The 21,075-nt window shown below is 34.1% G+C and overlaps 1 long non-coding RNA gene across 6 annotated transcripts; it reads right to left on the bottom strand.

Annotated features, from left to right (window-relative positions):
* Window positions 1-3,477: 3,477 nt before the first annotated feature.
* On the bottom strand, window positions 3,478-14,196 carry LOC117923676. 6 transcript variants are annotated; one of them, XR_004652659.1, is made up of 15 exons: window positions 14,071-14,196; window positions 13,393-13,456; window positions 13,073-13,115; window positions 12,721-12,784; window positions 11,368-11,431; window positions 10,696-10,758; window positions 10,019-10,413; window positions 9,699-9,741; window positions 9,347-9,410; window positions 9,026-9,068; window positions 8,675-8,738; window positions 8,352-8,394; window positions 7,327-7,390; window positions 7,005-7,047; window positions 6,007-6,039 (listed from the first exon to the last, which is right to left on the bottom strand). It is a non-coding gene; the product is annotated as an uncharacterized LOC117923676 (long non-coding RNA). The 6 variants fall into 6 exon arrangements; XR_004652655.1 differs by lacking the exons at window positions 6,007-6,039; window positions 7,005-7,047; window positions 7,327-7,390 and adding exons at window positions 3,478-3,666; window positions 4,624-4,687; XR_004652657.1 differs by lacking the exons at window positions 6,007-6,039; window positions 7,005-7,047; window positions 7,327-7,390 and adding exons at window positions 3,978-4,009; window positions 4,624-4,687.
* Window positions 14,197-21,075: the final 6,879 nt, after the last annotated feature.

Below are 21,075 nucleotides of genomic sequence, written 5' to 3'. Positions count from 1 at the left end.
ATCAATCAATATCAATCAAGAATGACAAATAGAATCAATAATCACATATATTGGGCCCCCCTAAGGCCCATATTTATTTGCATGAATTAATTCCAAAAAATCCGTTTTTCTAATAATCATGGAGGACGGATCATAGAAATATGGATGAATTCCATTATTTTCAAAATAGGAGAATGTATTTTTATGAAAATAGAGAAAGACAAAGAAATTATTTAAAAACCAAGATAAATAAGAAAATGCATGTCAGAAGAAAATTTGACAGCAAATAAATTTATTACAAACAGATTTTATTAATTTGAAGATGTTTAAGGATGAAATTTAAAATCTAGGAATATTTCAGTTGAAAATGGATTTGAAATTTTAATTCAAAATTATACATTCCCAAAGAAAGAAGCATCTGGAAGAGAAGAGTTTGCATGTGGGACCTCTCAACACAAGTGGCATGTGTGGGGCAAACGGATTTGGAGAGTTGTCTTTTGTCACCATTTTCTTGTAGCTATCTTGCTGAGAAATCACTCTCAGAGATGTGGTACTGGAGTGGAACCCACAAGCCAATATCTAGTGTAGTCAATAACCAGCTTGAAAAAATTTAGAGTCACTTCCCACTTCATCTCCAGTAGAGCCAACATGTAGGAAGTGATGGACATCCCAACAAAATGTGATAAGAACATGAATACCTTGGTCAAATTATATCTTATTGCTGAACCTGAATTGTGATGACCAGAGAACGATTGTTGTCTAGAACTTGGAGAGTTTCTCATCTGATGGAGCCAAACTGAAGACATCCTCCTCTATACATCCTTCTTCAGCCTTAAAGGTACCCCTCAATTTGCCATTGATCTGAACCAGCTGGACGATGATGAGGTCTTTTGCGTGAGCAGGATACGCCTTAGGAAAAGTCTCGTAGGTGAAGGAGCTTTTGTGTCCAAGGAAAAACCAAAACTCCACAACCGTGAGGGGTGCATTGGATAAGTTGCATTAGAGTATGGACATCTTGTCTGTTTCAACATCTCAAGGGCCATAACCTATGCTATCCCAGTCTTCGCTTCTCCAGCACCAAGGAACAAAAATTTATGATCAGCCAAAGTACCACCAGATAGCTTCAGTGCGGCAAGAAGCCCTGCAAGAACCACATATGTTGTTCCTATCACCATTGCAGACAAAATGAGTTGTGTCGTATCTTGCAAGCAACTCAAAAGCATTACGGTTTGCAGAATCTTCAAACTGTATAACTTTTTCTCCATAGTTCTGCTTGACAGCGGACATGAACTTATGCAGAAATTCAGAGTATTCCTTCCCAGGAAGAATGTCCAGCAGTAAACAATTAAGAAACAACCAGCTTCATGTTGAATAACCCTATTATGATACTTCAGACTGAAAGTATGTCTAACTTTATCAAAAACCAAGCTGCATGTTTCTTTCTATAGAACCAAGAGTTGTATCCATCTTGTTAGAACCTGAAACTGAAATGTCCAGATTTTATGCCAAAGTAGATTCCAAGGTGCGCTAGGCTTTTCTGGTTTCTACGGAGTAACTCTGGTGCGGTTCATCAGAGCTCAAATTATCATTCTCAAGCTGATGGCCAGCTTTTTTATTTTCGGGAACTACTTCTGTGCTTGACAAAGCTGCTTGATCTTCTTGAACTTGATCACTTGTAGTGTTGCTTGAGAAACAAGCTTGATCTTCTAGGACTTTTGCATTTGGTACATTGCCTGAGATAGAAACTTCCATCTCTCCATTAGTTTTAGTCTCCTGCTTCGCTAGATATTCAACAACCAGACTAGAGGTGGCCGCATTAGTTTGTTCAGAAGACATATTTACTGATGTGGCAGAAGGGGATGGAGTAAACTGCACACTCGGTGCTACAGGTTTTGCAGAACTAGTTCGTGACATACCTGGTACAACAACTAGATAGGTGGAAAATGATGTAGTTGGCAGGCCAGCACACTTGTAGTGTACATTAGGATGAGCTCCCCACAAAATCCTTGTTTTGCATCTTCTTTTCAGCGATCCCCATCAGGATTTTCAAATGTGAGTAGAGGATGCTTTTGCAATATAATCTTTTACTTAATTTTCTGCCATAAACCAAGAAAAGTGTATTTTCACTGCTACTGCTTGCACTGCTGCCACTGCTGAGAGAGACAACTTCTATACACCTCCCACATCAACTCCACAAGATTCTTACCCACATAACTGAAGTTTCTGAAAGTTCATGCTTGCTCAAATGAATTCGTTGGAAGGGAACTTTGAGTATATGTCCAGATGAATAACCACCCTACATTCTTTGGAACCCCTTGGAAAACATTGCTCAAAGGATGGAATAGATTCAAAGTCAATAGCCACAGGATCATCTGTGTGCTTCCTTTTTAACCTGTACAAGATGGGTGTCTCTAGCAGTGGCCTTCACTTCAAAATACATCAAAATGGGTGTTTTTTGAACCTTGCTGCTCAATAATTTGAATATTCCAGTCCTTAACTGATTGAGAATCAAAAAGTAAATTTGAGTTTGCTTCTGAAGCATGATTATCTGTAGGTAATCCAACATCTGAATTATCACTGCAAAAGGCCTCATAATCATAAAGATCACTGCCAGCATAACCATTGCTTTCACTCAGTTTGCCACTGAGTGCACATTCAAGATCATCTTCAGTGTCATGATCAACTTCATTTTCTGCGTCATGGTAACCATTGTCTCTCATGTCTATATTTTCATCATCTATTGAATCTTCACTCCCATTGTTTTCAATCCAAGAATCTATTGGAATAGAGCACCTGTGTAGATTGTCATCATAAAAAATGTTCCCATACTCCTCCAAAAGAGTAGTAATGATGGCTTGAGTATTATTAGAGTAGCAAGAAGTTGAGCAGAGATCACTATTCATGTCAAAGTCATCCTCCAACTATGCTTTGTCAAGCACCAACTCTCAAAAGATTCCAATGCCCTGAACCTCCAACAGAAGTCTTTCATTTAAGGACATGCTTTTGTACTGAAATTCTGAACAAGCAATGCTAAGCATTAAATCCTTCTGAAAATGAGCCACTTGAGCTACCATCATCCACCTCTGCATGCGATATACTCGTCAAGGAGGATTCTAATAGGTCTCCCATAATCAATTCAAAGCTTAAGAAGGCAAGCAATTGCAGTGCCAGTGGTCGTTCTTCCTCTCTGTTGTCCTTTGAGGGATCATCTTCATTACTAAGGCTTATTTCCAATCAAAATTAAAGTACAACGAGAAATTTGAGAGAATAGGGAATACGGAGGAAACTTAACCCAAACCTATTTCCAATCAAACTTCTCTTGCCCCCGATACAACTTGAAATTCCACTCTTACGCCTACAGAAGTTATAGAAAAGAGCAGAGATGAAATGTAACAACGAGAATCAGAAAATTACAACTTAAGACACAATTTCATTAAAAGCAAATCATATTATTCTGATACGAAACCAAAGAAACGAGCATTACAAAACGCAACATGAAGCTCAGAAACCAACAAATAAATCAAAGGATTGAAAATTAAATCTCTAATACATATTTGCAGTCAACAAAACAACACCCAAAGACAAAACAGAAGAATGAAGAACAGTGCGAAATGGAGGATCATAGGAAGACGAAATAAACATACTACAGAGGTATCTCCGACGAATTTTCTCTTGAACCCGGGAAACCTGAAAAATTCCACCCTTTCGTTTATAGATGGTAATGAAAGGAGTAGAGATAAAATGTAAAAAAACAAGAAGAAAATTACCTCTTAATGAACAATGTCGTTCAATGGAATTAAAATAGAAAACGGAACATCAACATTAGAAAAAAGCAAAGAAATCAATATATTGAAAATTAATTTTCCTACTACACACATATATTCGACATATAACACCCAAACATAAAAGAGAAAATTAAAGTACAGCGAGAAATTTGAGAGAATAGGGAATATGGAGGAAACTTACCCAAGACCTATTTCCAATCAAACTTCTCTATCCCCCGATACACCTTGAAATTCCACTCTTACGCCTACAGAAGGTATAGAAAAGAGCAGAGATGAAATGTAACAACGAGAATCAGAAAATTACAACTTAAGACACAATTTCATTAAAAGCAAATCATATTATTCTGATACGAAACGAAACAAACGAGCATTACAAAACGTAACATGAAGCTCGGAAACCAACATATAAATCAAAGGATTAAAAATTAAATCTCTAATACATATTTGCAGTCAACAAACAATACCCAAAGATAAAACAAAAGAATGAAGAACTATGCGAAATGGAGCATAATAGGGAATAAGAAATAAACATACTAAAGAGGTATCTCCGACGAATTTACTCTTGAACCCGGGAAACCTGAAAAATTCCACCCTTTCGTTTATAGATAGTAATGAAAGGAGTAGAGATCAAATGTAAAAAAACAAGAAGAAGAAAATTACCTCTTAATGAACAAAGTCGTTCAATGGAATTAAAATAGAAAACGGAACACCAACATTAGAAAAAAGCAAATAAATCAATATATTGAAAATTAATTTTCCTACTACACACATACATTCGACATATAACACCCAAACATAAAAGAGAAAATTAACGTACAGCGAGAAATTTGAGAGAATAGGGAATACGGAGGAAACTTACCCAAGACCTATTTCCAATCAAACTTCTCTTGTCCCCGATACACCTTGAAATTCCACTCTTACGCCTACAGAAGGTATAGAAAAGAGCAGAGATGAAATGTAACAACGAGAATCGGAAAATTACAACTTAAGACACAATTTCATTAAAAGCAAATCATATTATTCTGATATGAAACGAAAGAAACCAGCATTACAAAACGCAGCATGAATCTCAGAAACCAACAAATAAATCAAAGGATTGAAAATTAAATCTCTAATACATATTTGCAGTCAACAAACAATACCCAAAGATAAAACAAAAGAACGAAGAACTATGCGAAATGGACGATAATAGGGAATAAGAAATAAACATACTAAAGAGGTATCTCCGATGAATTTACACTTGAACCCGGGAAACCTGAAAAATTCCACCCTTTCGTTTATAGAGGGTAATGAAAGGAGTAGAGATCAAATGTAAAAAAACAAGAAGAAGAAAATTACCTCTTAATGAACAATGTCGTTCAATGGAATTAAAATAGAAAACGGAACATCAACATTAGAAAAAAGCAAAGAAATCAATATATTGAAAATTAATTTTCCTACTACACACATATATTCGACATATAACACCCAAACATAAAAGAGAAAATTAAAGTACAGCGAGAAATTTGAGAGAATAGGGAATACGGAGGAAACTTACCCAAGACCTATTTCCAATACAACTTCACTTGTTCCTGATACACCTTGAAATTCCACTCTTACGCCTACAGAAGGTATAGAAAAGAGCAAAGATGAAACGTAACAACGAGAATCAGAAAATTACAATTTATGGCACAATCTCATTAAAAGGAAATAATATTATTCAGATACGAAACGAAAGAAACGAGCATTACAAAACGCAACATAAAGCTAAGAAACCCCAAATTAAATCAAAGGATTGAAAATTAATTCTCTAATACATATTTGCAGTCAACAAACAACACCCAAAGATAAAACAGAAGAATGAAGAACAATGTGAAATGGAGGATAATAGGGAATACGAAATAAACATATTACAGAGGGATCTCCGACGAATTTTCTCTTGAACCCGGGAAACCTGAAAAATTCCACCCTTTCGTTTATAGATGCTAATGAAAGGAGTAGAGATCAAATGTAAAAAACAAGAAGAAGAAAATTACCTCTTAATGAACAATGTCGTTCAATGGAATTAAAATAGAAAACGGAACATCAACATTAGAAAAAAGCAAAGAAATCAATATATTGAAAATTAATTTTCCTACTACACATATATTCGACATATAACACCCAAACATAAAAGAGAAAATTAAAGTACAGCGAGAAATTTGAGAGAATAGGGAATACGGAGGAAACTTACCCAAGACCTATTTCCAATCAAACTTCTCTCTCCCCGATACACCTTGAAATTCCACTCTTACGCCTACAGAAGGTATAGAAAAGAGCAGAGATGAAATGTAACAACGAGAATCAGAAAATTACAACTTAAGACACAATTTCATTAAAAGCAAATCATATTATTCTGATACGAAACGAAAGAAACCAACATTACAAAACGCAGCATGAATCTCAGAAACCAACAAATAAATCAAAGGATTGAAAATTAAATCTCTAATACATATTTGCAGTCAACAAACAATACCCAAAGATAAAACAAAAGAACGAAGAACTATGCGAAATGGAGGATAATAGGGAATAAGAAATAAACATACTAAAGAGGTATCTCTGACGAATTTACACTTGAACCCGGGAAACCTGAAAAATTCCACCCTTTCGTTTATAGATGGTAAAGAAAGGAGTAGAGATCAAATGTAAAAAACAAGAAGAAGAAAATTACCTCTTAATGAACAATGTCGTTCAATGGAATTCAAATAGAAAACGGAACATCAACATTAGAAAAAAGCAAAGAAATCAATATATTGAAAATTAATTTTCCTACTACACACATATATTCGACATATAACACCCAAACATAAAAGAGAAAATTAAAGTACAGCGAGAAATTTGAGAGAATAGGGAATACGGAGGAAACTTACCCAAGACCTATTTCCAATCAAACTTCTCTTGTTCCTGATACACCTTGAAATTCCACTCTTACGCCTACAGAAGGTATAGAAAAGAGCAAAGATGAAACGTAACAACGAGAATCAGAAAATTACAACTTAAGACACAATTTCATTAAATGCAAATCACATTATTCTGATACGAAACGAAAGAAACGAGCATTACAAAACGCAACATGAAGCTCAGAAACCAACAAATAAATCAAAGGATTGAAAATTAAATCTCTAATACATATTTGCAGTCAACAAACGACACCCAAAGGCAAAACAGAAGAATGAAGAACAGTGCGAAATGGAGGATCATAGGAAGACGAAATAAACATACTACAGAGGTATCTCCGACGAATTTTCTCTTGAACCCGGGAAACCTGAAAAATTCCACCCTTTCGTTTATAGATGCTAATGAAAGGAGTAGAGATCAAATGTAAAAAAACAAGAAGAAAATTACCTCTTAATGAACAATGTCGTTCAATGGAATTAAAATAGAAAACGGAACATCAACATTAGAAAAAAGCAAAGAAATCAATATATTGAAAATTCACTGTCCTACAAAACACATACATTCGACATATAACACCCAAACACAAAAGAGAAAATTAAAGTACAGCGAGAAATTTGAGAGAATAGGGAATACGGAGGAAACTTACCCAAGACCTATTTCCAATCAAACTTCTCTTGTCCCTGATACACCTTGAAATTCCACTCTTACGCCTACATAAGGTATAGAAAGGAGCAAAGATGAAACGTAACAACAAGAATCAGAAAATTACAACTTAAGACACAATTTCATTAAATGCAAATCACATTATTCTGATACGAAACGAAAGAAACGAGCATTACAAAACGCAACATGAAGCTCAGAAACCAACAAATAAATCAAAGGATTGAAAATTAAATCTCTAATACATATTTGCAGTCAACAAACAACACCCAAAGGCAAAACAGAAGAATGAAGAACAGTGCGAAATGGAGGATCATAGGAAGATGAAATAAACATACTACAGAGGTATCTCCGACGAATTTTCTCTTGAACCCGGGAAACCTGAAAAATTCCACTCTTTCGTTTATAGATGGTAATGAAAGGAGTAGAGATCAAATGTAAAAAACAAGAAGAAAATTACCTCTTAATGAACAATGTCGTTCAATGGAATTAAAATAGAAAACGAACATCAACATTAGAAATAAGCAAAGAAATCAATATATTGAAAATTCATTGTCCTACAAAACACATACATTCGACATATAACACCCAAACACAAAGGAGAAAATTAAAGTACAGCGAAAATTTTGAGACAATAGGGCATACGGAGGAAACTTACCCAAGACCTATTTCCAATCAAACTTCCCTTGTCCCCGCTACACCTTGAAATTCCACTTTTACGCCTACAGAAGTTATAGAAAAGAGCAGAGATGAAACGTAACAACGAGAATCAGAAAATTACAACTTAAGACACAATTTCATTAAAAGCAAATCATATTATTCTGATACGAAACCAAAGAAACGAGCATTACAAAACGCAACATGAAGCTCAGAAACCAACAAATAAATCAAAGGATTAAAAATTAAATCTCTAATACATATTTGCAGTCAACAAACAATACCCAAAGATAAAACAAAAGAATGAAGAACTATGCGAAATGGAGGATAATAGGGAATAAGAAATAAACATACTACAGAGGTATCTCCGACGAATCTTCTCTTGAACCCGGGAAACCTGAAAAATTCCACCCTTTCGTTTATAGATGGTAATGAAAGGAGTAGAGATCAAATGTAAAAAACAAGAAGAAGAAAATTACCTCTTAATGAACAATGTCGTTCAATGGAATTAAATAGAAAACGGAACATCAACATTAGAAAAAAGCAAAGAAATCAATATATTGAAAATTAATTTTCCTACTACACACATACATTCGACATATAACACCCAAACATAAAAGAGAAAATTAAAGTACAGCGAGAAATTTGAGAGAATAGGGAATACGGAGGAAACTTACCCAAGACCTATTTCCAATCAAACTTCTCTCTTCCCCGATACACCTTGAAATTCCACTCTTACGCCTACAGAAGGTATAGAAAAGAGCAGAGATGAACGTAACAACGAGAATCAGAAAATTACAACTTAAGACACAATTTCATTAAAAGCAAATCATATTATTCTGATACGAAACGAAAGAAACGAGCATTACAAAATGCAACATGAAGCTCAGAAACCAACAAATAAATCAAAGGATTGAAAATTAAATCTCTAATACATATTTGCAGTCAACAAACAACACCCAAAGACAAAACAGAAGAATGAAGAACAGTGCGAAATGGAGGATCATAGGAAAACGAAATAAACATACTACAGAGGTATCTCCGACGAATCTTCTCTTGAACCCGGGAAACCTGAAAAATTCCACCCTTTCGTTTATAGATGGTAGTGAAAGGAGTAGAGATCAAATGTAAAAAACAAGAAGAAGAAAATTACCTCTTAATGAACAATGTCGTTCAATGGAATTAAAATAGAAAACGGAACATCAACATTAGAAAAAAGCAAAGAAATCAATATATTGAAAATTAATTTTCCTACAACACATACATTCGACATATAACACCCAAACACAAAGAGAAAATTAAAGTACAGCGAAAAATTTGAGAGAATAGGGAATACGGAGGAAACTTACCCAAGACCTATTTCCAATCAAACTTCTCTTGTCCCCGATACACCTTGAAATTCCACTCTTACGCCTACAGAAGGTATAGAAAAGAGCAGAGATGAAATGTAACAACGAGAATCAGAAAATTACAACTTAAGACACAATTTCATTAAAAGCAAATCATATTATTCTGATACGAAACGAAAGAAACGAGCATTACAAAACGCAACATGAAGCTCAGAAACCAACAAATAAATCAAAGGATTGAAAATTAAATCTCTAATACATATTTGCAGTCAACAAACAACACCCAAAGACAAAACAGAAGAATGAAGAACAGTGCGAAATGGAGGATCATAGGAAGACGAAATAAACATACTACAGAGGTATCTCCGACGAATCTTCTCTTGAACCCGGGAAACCTGAAAAATTCCACCCTTTCGTTTATAGATGTAATGAAAGGAGTAGAGATCAAATGTAAAAAACAAGAAGAAAATTACCTCTTAATGAACAATGTCGTTCAATGGAATTAAAATAGAAAACGGAACATCAACATTAGAAAAAAGCAAAGAAATCAATATATTGAAAATTAATTTTCCTACAACACACATACATTCGACATATAACACCCAAACACAAAAGAGAAAATTAAAGTACAGCGAGAAATTTGAGAGAATAGGGAATACGGAGGAAACTTACCCAAGACCTATTTCCAATCAAACTTCTCTTGTCCCCGATACACCTTGAAATTCCACTCTTACGCCTACAGAAGGTATAGAAAAGAGCAGAGATCAAATGTAACAACGAGAATCAGAAAATTACAACTTAAGACACAATTTCATTAAAAGCAAATCATATTATTCTGATACGAAACGAAAGAAACGAGCATTACAAAACGCAACATGAAGCTCAGAAACCAACAAATAAATCAAAGGATTGAAAATTAAATCTCTAATACATATTTGCAGTCAACAAACAACACCCAAAGACAAAACAGAAGAATGAAGAACAGTGCGAAATGGAGGATCATAGGAAGACGAAATAAACATACTACAGAGGTATCTCCGACGAATCTTCTCTTGAACCCGGGAAACCTGAAAAATTCCACCCTTTCGTTTATAGATGGTAGTGAAAGGAGTAGAGATCAAATGTAAAAAAACAAGAAGAAGAAAATTACCTCTTAATGAACAATGTCGTTCAATGGAATTAAAATAGAAAACGGAACATCAACATTAGAAAAAAGCAAAGAAATCAATATATTGAAAATTAATTTTCCTACTACACACATATATTCGACATATAACACCCAAACATAAAAGAGAAAATTAAAGTACAGCGAGAAATTTGAGAGAATAGGGAATACGGAGGAAACTTACCCAAGACCTATTTCCAATCAAACTTCTCTGTCCCCGATACACCTTGAAATTCCACTCTTACGCCTACAGAAGGTATAGAAAAGAGCAGAGATGAAACGTAACAACGAGAATCAGAAAATTACAACTTAAGACACAATTTCATTAAAGGCAAATCGCATTATTCTGATACGAAACGAAAGAAACGAGCATTACAAAACGCAACATGAATCTCAGAAACCAACAAATAAATCAAAGGATTGAAAATTAAATCTCTGATACATATTTGCAGTCAACAATAACACCCAAAGACAAAACAGAAGAATGAAGAACAGTGCGAAATGGAGTATCTTAGGAAGACGAAATAAACATACTACAGAGGTATCTCCGACGAATTTTCTCTTGAACCCGGGAAACCTAAAAAATTCCACCCTTTTGTTTATAGATGCTAATGAAAGGAGTAGAGATCAAATGTAAAAAAACAAGAAGAAAATTACCTCTTAATGAACAATGTCGTTCAATGGAATTAAAATAGAAAACCGAACACCAACATTAGAAAAAAGCAAAAAAATCAATATATTGAAAATTCACTGTCCTACAAAACACATACATTCGACATATAACACCCAAACACAAAGGAGAAAATTAAAGTACAGGGAAAAATTTGAGACAATAGGGCATACGGAGGAAACTTACCCAAGACCTATTTCCAATCAAACTTCTCTTGTCCCCGATACACCTTGAAATTCCACTCTTACGCCTACAGAAGGTATAGAAAAGAGCAGAGATGAAATGTAACAACGAGAATCAAAAATTACAACTTAAGACACAATTTAATTAAAAGCAAATCATATTATTCTGATACGAAACCAAAGAAACGAGCATTACAAAACGCAACATGAAGCTCAGAAACCAACAAATAAATCAAAGGATTGAAAATTAAATCTCTAATACATATTTGCAGTCAACAAACAATACCCAAAGATAAAACAAAAGAATGAAGAACTATGCGAAATGGAGGATAATAGGAATAAGAAATAAACATACTACAGAGGTATCTCCGACGAATTTACTCTTGAACCCGGGAAACCGGAAAAATTCCACACTTTCGTTTATAGATGGTAGTGAAAGGAGTAGAGATCAAATGTAAAAAAACAAGAAGAAGAAAATTACCTCTTAATAAACAATGTCGTTCAATGGAATTATAATAGAAAACGGAACAGCAACATTAGAAAAAAGCAAAGAAATCAATATATTGAAAATTAATTTCCCTACTACACACATATATTCGACATATAACACCTAAACATAAAAGAGAAAATTAAAGTACAGCGAGAAATTTGAGAGAATAGGGAATACGGAGAAAACATACCCAAGACCTATTTGCAATCAAACTTCTCTATCCCCCGATAAACCTTGAAATTCCACTCTTACGCCTACAGAACGTATAGAAAAGAGCAGAGATGAAATGTAACAACGAGAATCAGAAAATTACAACTTAAGATACAATTTCATTAAAAGCAAATCATATTATTCTTATACGAAACCAAAGAAACGAGCATTACAAAACGCAATATGAAGCTCAGAAACCAACAAATAAATCAAAGGATTGAAAATTAAATCTCTAATACATATTTGCAGTCAACAAATAATACCCAAAGATAAAACAAAAGAATGAAGAACTATGCGAAATGGAGGATAATAGGGAATAAGAAATAAACATACTACAGAGGTATCTCCGACGAATCTTCTCTTGTCCCCAGGAAACCTGAAAAATTCCACCCTTACGTATAAAGATGGTAGTGAAAGGAGTAGAGATCAAATGTAAAAATCAAGAAGAAGAAAATTACCTCTTGATGAACAATGTCGTTCAATGGAATTAAAATAGAAAACAGAACATCAACATTAGAAAAAAGCAAAGAAATCAATATATTAAAAATTAATTTTCCAACTACACACATATATTCGACATATGACACCCAAACATAAAAGAGAAAATTAAAGTACAGCGAGAAATTTGAGAGAATAGGGAATACGGAGGAAACTTACCCAAGACCTATTTCCAATCAAACTTCTCTTGTCCCCGATACACCTTGAAATTCCACTCTTACGCCTACAGAAGGTATAGAAAAGAGCAGAGATGAAACGTAAAACCGAGAATCAGAAAACTACAACTTAAGACACAATTTCATTAAAAGCAAATCATATTATTCTGATACGAAACGAAAGAAACGAGCATTACAAAACGCAACATGAAGCTCAGAAACCAACAAATAAATCAAAGGATTGAAAATTAAATCTCTAATACATATTTGCAATCAACAAACAACACCCAAAGACAAAACAGAAGAATGAAGAACAGTGCGAAATGGAGGATCATAGGAAGACGAAATAAACATACTACAGAGGTATCTCCGACGAATCTTCTCTTGAACCCGGGAAACCTGAAAAATTCACCCTTACGTTTATAGATGGTAGTGAAAGGAGTAGAGATCAAATAAAAAACGAGACGAAGAAAATTACCTCTTAATGAACAATGTCGTTCAATGAATTAAAATAGACAACGGAACATCAACATTAGAAGAAAACAAAGAAATCAATATATTGAAAATTAATTTTCCTACTACACACATACATTCGACATATAACACCCAAACACAAAAGAGAAAATTAACGTACAGCGAGAAATTTGAGAGAATAGGGAATACGGAGGAAACTTACCCAAGACCTATTTCCAATCAAACTTCTCTTGTCCCCGATACACCTTGAAATTCCACTCTTACGCCTACAGAAGGTATAGAAAAGAGCAGAGATGAAATGTAACAACGAGAATCAGAAAATTACAACTTAAGACACAATTTCATTAAAAGCAAATCATATTATTCTGATACGAAACCAAAGAAACGAGCATTACAAAACGCAACATGAAGCTCAGAAACCAACAAATAAATCAAAGGATTCAAAATTAAATCTCTAATACATATTTGCAGTCAACAAACAATACCCAAAGATAAAACAAAAGAATGAAGAACTATGCGAAATGGAGGATAATAGGGAATAAGAAATAAACATACTACAGAGGTATCTCCGACGAATTTACTCTTGAACCCGGGAAACCGGAAAAATTCCACACTTTCGTTTATAGATGGTCATGAAAGGAGTAGAGATCAAATGTAAAAAAACAAGAAGAAGAAAATTACCTCTTAATAAACAATGTCGTTCAATGGAATTATAATAGAAAACGGAGCAGCAACATTAGAAAAAAGCAAAGAAATCAATATATTGAAAATTAATTTCCCTACTACACACATATATTCGACATATAACACCTAAACATAAAAGAGAAAATTAAAGTACAGCGAGAAATTTGAGAGAATAGGGAATACGGAGGAAACTTACCCAAGACCTATTTCCAATCAAACTTCTCTTGTCCCCGATACACCTTGAAATTCCACTCTTACGCCTACAGAAGGTATAGAAAAGAGCAGAGATGAAACGTAACAACGAGAATCAGAAAATTACAACTTAAGATACAATTTCATTAAAAGCAAATCATATTATTCTGATACGAAACCAAAGAAACGAGCATTACAAAACGCAACATGAAGCTTAGAAACCAACAAATAAATCAAAGGATTAAAAATTAAATGTCTAATACATATTTGCAGTCAACAACCAATACCCAAAGATAAAACAGAAGAATGAAGAACAATGCGAAATGGAGGATAATAGGGAATAAGAAATAAACATACTATAGATGTATCTCCGACGAATCTTCTCATGTCCCTGGGAAACCTGAAAAATTCCATCCTTACGTTTATAAGTGGTAGCGAAAGGAGTAGAGATCAAATGTAAAAACGAGAAGAAGAAAATTACCTCTTAAGGAACAATGTCGTTAAATGGAATTAAAATTATTTTCACATGAAACTAAAGAAATTTCTAATAGACAACAGAACATCAACATTAGAAGAACACAAAGAAATCAATATATTGAAAATTAATTTTCCTAGTACACACATACATTCGACATATAACACCCAAACATACAAGACAAAATTAAAGTACAACGAGAAATTTGAGAGAATAATAAGGAGAAAGAGAACAACTTACCAACCAACCAAAGTGAAAGAAGAGAACAACTTCATCCCACAGGGCAATAATTGAAACACTAATCACTAAGTATCTACTTGGAAATCACATTTTCTCGTCTGCCAAACAGCACGAGTGCTCAAGAGGTCCCCACCAAGTGGAAGCTAGGAGAGCAACTCACTGAGTGTGACGACCATTGCTCCCATGATCATTGTTGCCTCTCGTCATGCACATTGTCTAAACGGGTAGGCAACAATCCTTGTAGCACAACCTTGGCAGCAGACTTTTATACAGAATGGGCTGCTCCTTTGGTGTCTAGGTGGCAAATAGGTAGACATCCTAAGTACTGATAGTGGAACAATCACATGCAAACCCCTTTAATTTTTCCAAATAGACTTTCCTAGAAAAGGAATCATAGAAATCACAACAAAATTTGAGATGAGATTTCTTGCAACCTAGATGCCCACATGTGGAACAATGAAGAACTTTCTTCCATCGTGACCTCTTATCCAAACAAGGTATAGAATGGTACATAGGTTTAATAGCACCATTAAACAATATAGTTGGCCCATGGCATTTTCCATATGACCTATCCAGAATCTCACCTTCATCTTTCTTAAATCACTTGATATCACATACTACAGCTCGTGCTAGTTTACCATTGATAGATTCTCTCTCTAATTTTCATTTTCTCCAAATTTCAGGTCAGGCAAGCCACTAAATGTGAACTCTAATACTAAATGATGGTGAATTTAACCAAATTAAGGGACAAGTTAGAGTTTCCCCATACATGGTGAAGTCTATGAACAGGAAAAAACTCATTTTCGGATGGAGAGTCTAGGGACAAACACAAGGGTCAGAAGGTAGTGTAGTTGAAGATGGCCATGCATGGCCAATTATTTTTGCGTTTATTTTACGTGCAACATTAAATTCAATGTCTAGTGATCCTCCTTGCATTTACAATTCTTGTCAATGGTCTTCGGGCATCCAATCACCAAAGCCTCCTAGAGTTTTCTAGCAAGAAGGCAAGCAATTGTGCTTGACTCAACTCCAACAATGACAACAAACCCCATCCAAACCTATGTTCTCTAATTGGCTTTTGACCTTATTTCCAAATTACTCCGTTGACCATCAAAGACCTTCTTTCAAGACCCACCAGTCCAATTGGATTGTTCTCTTCCATATTTGGGTTCTCTTAAAGGAATTTCAAAGCATCTAATGTATTTAGGTGATCCAAAGGCCAAACAATGACACTTATATCTTAACCATCAAGAACTACAAGTCGATCATGTGATAGACAGGACCAATAAAAATCTTTGAATTCATCAACTAAGTTCTCGACAACATTCGGGGATTAGACTTTGGGGCAAAACCCAATAACAATATCCCTAAAACTGATCACAAATTTTAGCTTCTAAAAGTTATTCCCTTTTTCAGACACCCCTTTGTAACACAAGAATGCTATGCTGATAGTATCTAGGAACAGTCATGAATGATTGGCCATAATACTAAAGAGTTCGAATGATTTCCATGCATCTCCATTCATTGCAGCCTCGGATATGATTGCATTCCATCTTGAACGCGTTTCCTTTTTCATAAACATCAAACAGATTCTTCACTGGACTTATGAATCTATAACCACACACTAAAGCACAACCCTCTTCTCTCAATCACAATAGAGTACAAACTAGACAATCAAAGTAAACCCCAAAGGCATGACCAAAAATAAGGACACAGATGAAGATACCAAATATGGAGATGAATAATCTCAAAACAGAGTATGACCAAGAGAACAGATAAACAAAAGACTCATTAAATGGAAACCCATTTCATGCTTAAATCAATGGGTTCTGGGACCAGTGGCACATGAAAGATTCAACGCAAATATTGAAACAAGATCAATATTAAATTCTCATTTGCAAGAGCAAACAACATTTTAGACCCAAACCAAAAAAAAAAAAAAAAAAAGAGAATAACAAAACGGTATCATAGGTTCACCATCAATCAACAGAATACTCAGAATTGTGCAAGAAAGCAAAGCACAGTCATATGAAAATAAGAAAGGTACAAGTTTTCAATGGTGACCATACCTAGAAGAACCTCCCTTCAAGCAATAATCTCCTTAGCTTCTAGTACTCTTCCTTCTCTAAGCCCGGCCTCATCCCCCTTAGCTTTTCCTCTCTCTATGAAAGGTAAGCTTCTCTTTTTTATTCTCAATTCCAAAAAAAAAAAAACAAACAAACAAACCTCTAGACTATTGACCTTATTTTCTCTTAAAAAGTTTTGACCTTGATTCTCCTTTCCAAAACATGCAGCCTATTTCCTCATGCAAAATAGAAGAGAATAAATATAAGTTAGAAATCACATAATTGAGAAACAATAAAATAAATAATAATAATAATAAAACATAAGATAATAAAATAAAATTAATAAACAAACAAACAAATAAGTAAAACATACAAAAATAGAAATGTCATGTATGTAACAGAAAGAGACAAGATATTCAACGAATGAAATAGCAGTGACACACAGTAGATATACCCAGTAGTCACACATAGTAGTCACAGTCGCAGAGCAATTTGGACAGAAACAAAAAAATGGGTAGATAAAGAATTACATAAATAGCAGTGACAATCTTAAAATTCATCAGCAAGCTTTAGAAAACCTTAAAACCTGAATAAAACTATGAAAAAAGAAACCTAACCAATATAGTAACTTGTTATGACTCTTATTTATTTCCTAAACCTCTAAATAATAAGATTAAAATAAAATAATAACTTTTTGTCTAAAATTTGAAACTTAACTTTATAAAAACTTCTTGTAATAAGAGTTTCTAATGAAGAAGACTTCTAGATTTTTAAGTAAACTCAAATAGAAACTTCAGAAAAAAAAAATGTTTTAGAAAATAGAAAGTTTAGAAATGTAGAAACTTCTTTTCCAATAACAAAACTACTCAAATTCTAAATGCAACTCAAACACTAATTATTAACTAATTATGACTCTAGATAGTCGCATTAGCGGTAAAAAATCACATTTTGATGGAGGAAGGACTTGAAATACATAATAGTTTGAGGTTGTAAGCAAGATTAATATACATAAATCTTAATTCTTTATTGCAACACTCATCAAACCAAGATTAATCCACACAAATCTAGAACAGTCAAATCAAATCCAAGCAATTCGATTCCCAATTGCAACACCCACAACAACAAGATTCTCTAACATAATTCAAGAAGAATCAAATCAAACACAAAGAATATACAAATAATATGCAGTAAAGAAATTTATTGCTCACTTACTCCAGCCTTTTGAAGAGCACATCAAGACCAGACCACAAGACAATCACCGGCATAGAAATGACAGCTTCAATTCTAACCTCATCAGCTTCATCCTGGAGACCCAAATCCAACACTTCAAGAATGCTTTCAGTTTTTAAGCTAGGACCAATTTTGGACTGAACTTGGACCGAGAGACATTTTGTTCTCCAGGGAGGATTAGATTCAGTGAGCATAAAAGAATGGGTAAATGGAAGCTTTAGCAATATATTCACAAAATCTGCACCATCCCCATTATTTCTTAAAAGAGTATTCTCTGTGGATAGAGGACCTAAATCATAAAATATAATAATAAGATATAGCTGATGCAAGTCATAAGTGATGGCATGGCAGTAGATACAGGAAAGTGAAAAACTTCCAAAAGACGAAAATCTACAATCTAATTGCTAGGCAGATTACAAGCTAAATTCATGTTCACTAAGTTATAACCTGAAATGTTATGACTATTGTGTGTGTCCCTCTCAAAGAATATTCAATTAGTTGAACAAGGCAACACCTTGAAGAATTAAAAATATTTGTTGAATGCATAATGCATCAGCAATAAGTAAAGAAACAGTATATGGCTATTGCATGCATCTCTAATCAGTTATGCTCCCTTCATCATGATAAAAATTGAAATAATGATTAGAATGGTACTATTGCTATTAGATAAGGCATATACCTATGATCATAATGTTGGTATAATATACTAATATTTTTGCATAACAAGAAATGAAAAGGCCTGATTGATTGGCATATGTACCAATTTAGCATTGCTCTTATACGCTGCTTTCCTATTAGCATAATATGGGATGAATAGCCTTGCAAAATTATCTTATTTCTCACAATGCAGCATCCAAAAAAAATAAAGGAAGTCATTTTTATATTATTATTTAGAGAACTATAGAGATTATTGTCAACAAAGTATCAATCTTCTTAACAGGAGTCCTCAAAGCTGTTCCCCAAATTTACATCTCCTTAAACCCAAAGGAAGGCTTCATGAATATTTTGAAGAAGATTAGGTCCATTGCCTTACTTTGCAAAAGCAATACACAAAATGCAATATTCACCTTAAGACTTCCTCTAAAATGTAGGCAATACAATAATCCTATATATGCATTTTAGAAAAATCAAATCAGCAAACACTTAATTACAATTGGTAGCTCTACAAAATTAACAGGAAACAAACAATTAGGCATTGTTATGACTACCATTTTGAAAATAATTTTCTCATATTAGGAAGCAAATATTGTTATTCCAAAATGTATCACATAAATTAAGAGACAAACAAATACCACCAGGTTTGGTTACCGAGAAAATGGATGAATTCCCATTGAAATATCCAAAATGAGCATTATTAAAAATCAAAGAAACAAAAAGAGCATAGTTAAAAAATCAAAGAAACAGAGAAAAACAAACCATTAAGCATTGCTACCATTGCTGTCATTCCAAAATACGTCTCAAGAATCTCACATAGAGTGCCTCGGTGAGCTCGGACCCCCCGAATCCCCTGCGGCCAGGCATTGTGTCGACGGCCAGAACGAACGCGAGGGTTAGGTTTAGAGTTAGGGTTTCTCCTTACGGGCAGAGGGCCGCGGTTGGGTGGGATCCCTAGATCGGGAGGATCGTCAGCCGGAGGAAACATCTCTTATCACAGCTTGAGGTTCGAAACGATACGGTGGTAGGGCTTTTTCTTGGAAATGACGTGAGATTTTCTGGGTAAAATGCGAGAAACAGATGCGAAAGAAAGCAGGAAAAATAAAAGAACACGTCAAGAATCTCCCATAGAGCGCCTCGGTGAGCTCGGACCCCCCGAATCCCCTGCGGCCGGGCATTGCGTCGATGGCTGGAACGAACGCGAGGGTTAGGTTTAGAGTTAGGGTTTCTCCTGATGGGCAGAGGGCCGCGGTTGGGTGGGATCCCTAGATCGGGAGGGTCGTCAGCCGGAGAAAACATCTCTTATCATAGCTTGATGTTCGAAACGATACGGTGGTAGGGCTTTTTCTAGGAAATGACGTGAGATTTTCTCGGGAAAATGCGAGAAACTGATACGAAAGCATGAGTAGAATGAAAGTAGAGAGTAAGGTTGTCTCTGAAATCTCCTTTATATGTGATTCGTTTTCCAGTTTTAGTGAGCGTTTCTTGGACGTTGTGCTGAATAGAGCCTACTACTAACGTCCGCATGAGTGCCAACTTCACTTCCGACAATAAATTTACATTTTTACCCTGGATAATTACCATAAAGGCACGGTGGGAGGTGATAATGACCAAAAAAAATTCCTAAATTTGCATTAAAATCAGACACATTTGTGAGCCAAATTTATCCAAGGTTTTAAAAAAATATATATCATAAACAGGTGAGAAGACTATCATTTTAATACATAGGTAATCAAATACATTTCTTTTATTTATTATTATTTATATTATAGCTAATAATTATGATAAAATTGTTCTCTTTTATTTTTATTATTAGTTAGTACTATGAAATTTTAGTATAATTTTTATTTTTTTGTTTTTTTTTTACAATTGCGATAAATTTTCAAAACCTGAAGAAAGAAAAAAAAATGAAATTAACAAATAAATAGGCTAAGAAATGATATTTGATGAAATTTTAAATTAATTCTGGTTAAAGAAATTTAACTCAACCTCAAGAGAGGTGAGTGAAATTCACTTTATAAAGTAAATTTACTTTTTAGTTTTATTTAAAATTTATAACATTATTTTTATCTAATTTTTTGTGGTATTTGAAATGCAATTATTTTTTATGTTTTAAAAATTAAATTTACATTTATAGGAATTCGGTTTAATTTTAAAAAATCTATTACTATATATAAGATTTTATTTTTATTTTTTTGAAATTTGATGATATAATACATAAGATGTTTTAATGGGAAATTTGAGTGGGGATATTACTAGATCTACCATGCCCTGTCTAATTATATATAATTTGGCTTTTTATTTTTTTATTTTTTTTTGGAATTTGATGGGATAATACATAAGC

Source organism: Vitis riparia, chromosome 10, assembly GCF_004353265.1.
Source record: "Vitis riparia cultivar Riparia Gloire de Montpellier isolate 1030 chromosome 10, EGFV_Vit.rip_1.0, whole genome shotgun sequence".
NCBI classification, from domain to species: domain Eukaryota; kingdom Viridiplantae; phylum Streptophyta; class Magnoliopsida; order Vitales; family Vitaceae; genus Vitis; species Vitis riparia.
The sequence above is the reverse complement of the archived record's forward strand: the minus strand, read 5'-3'. Positions and strand labels throughout refer to the sequence as shown.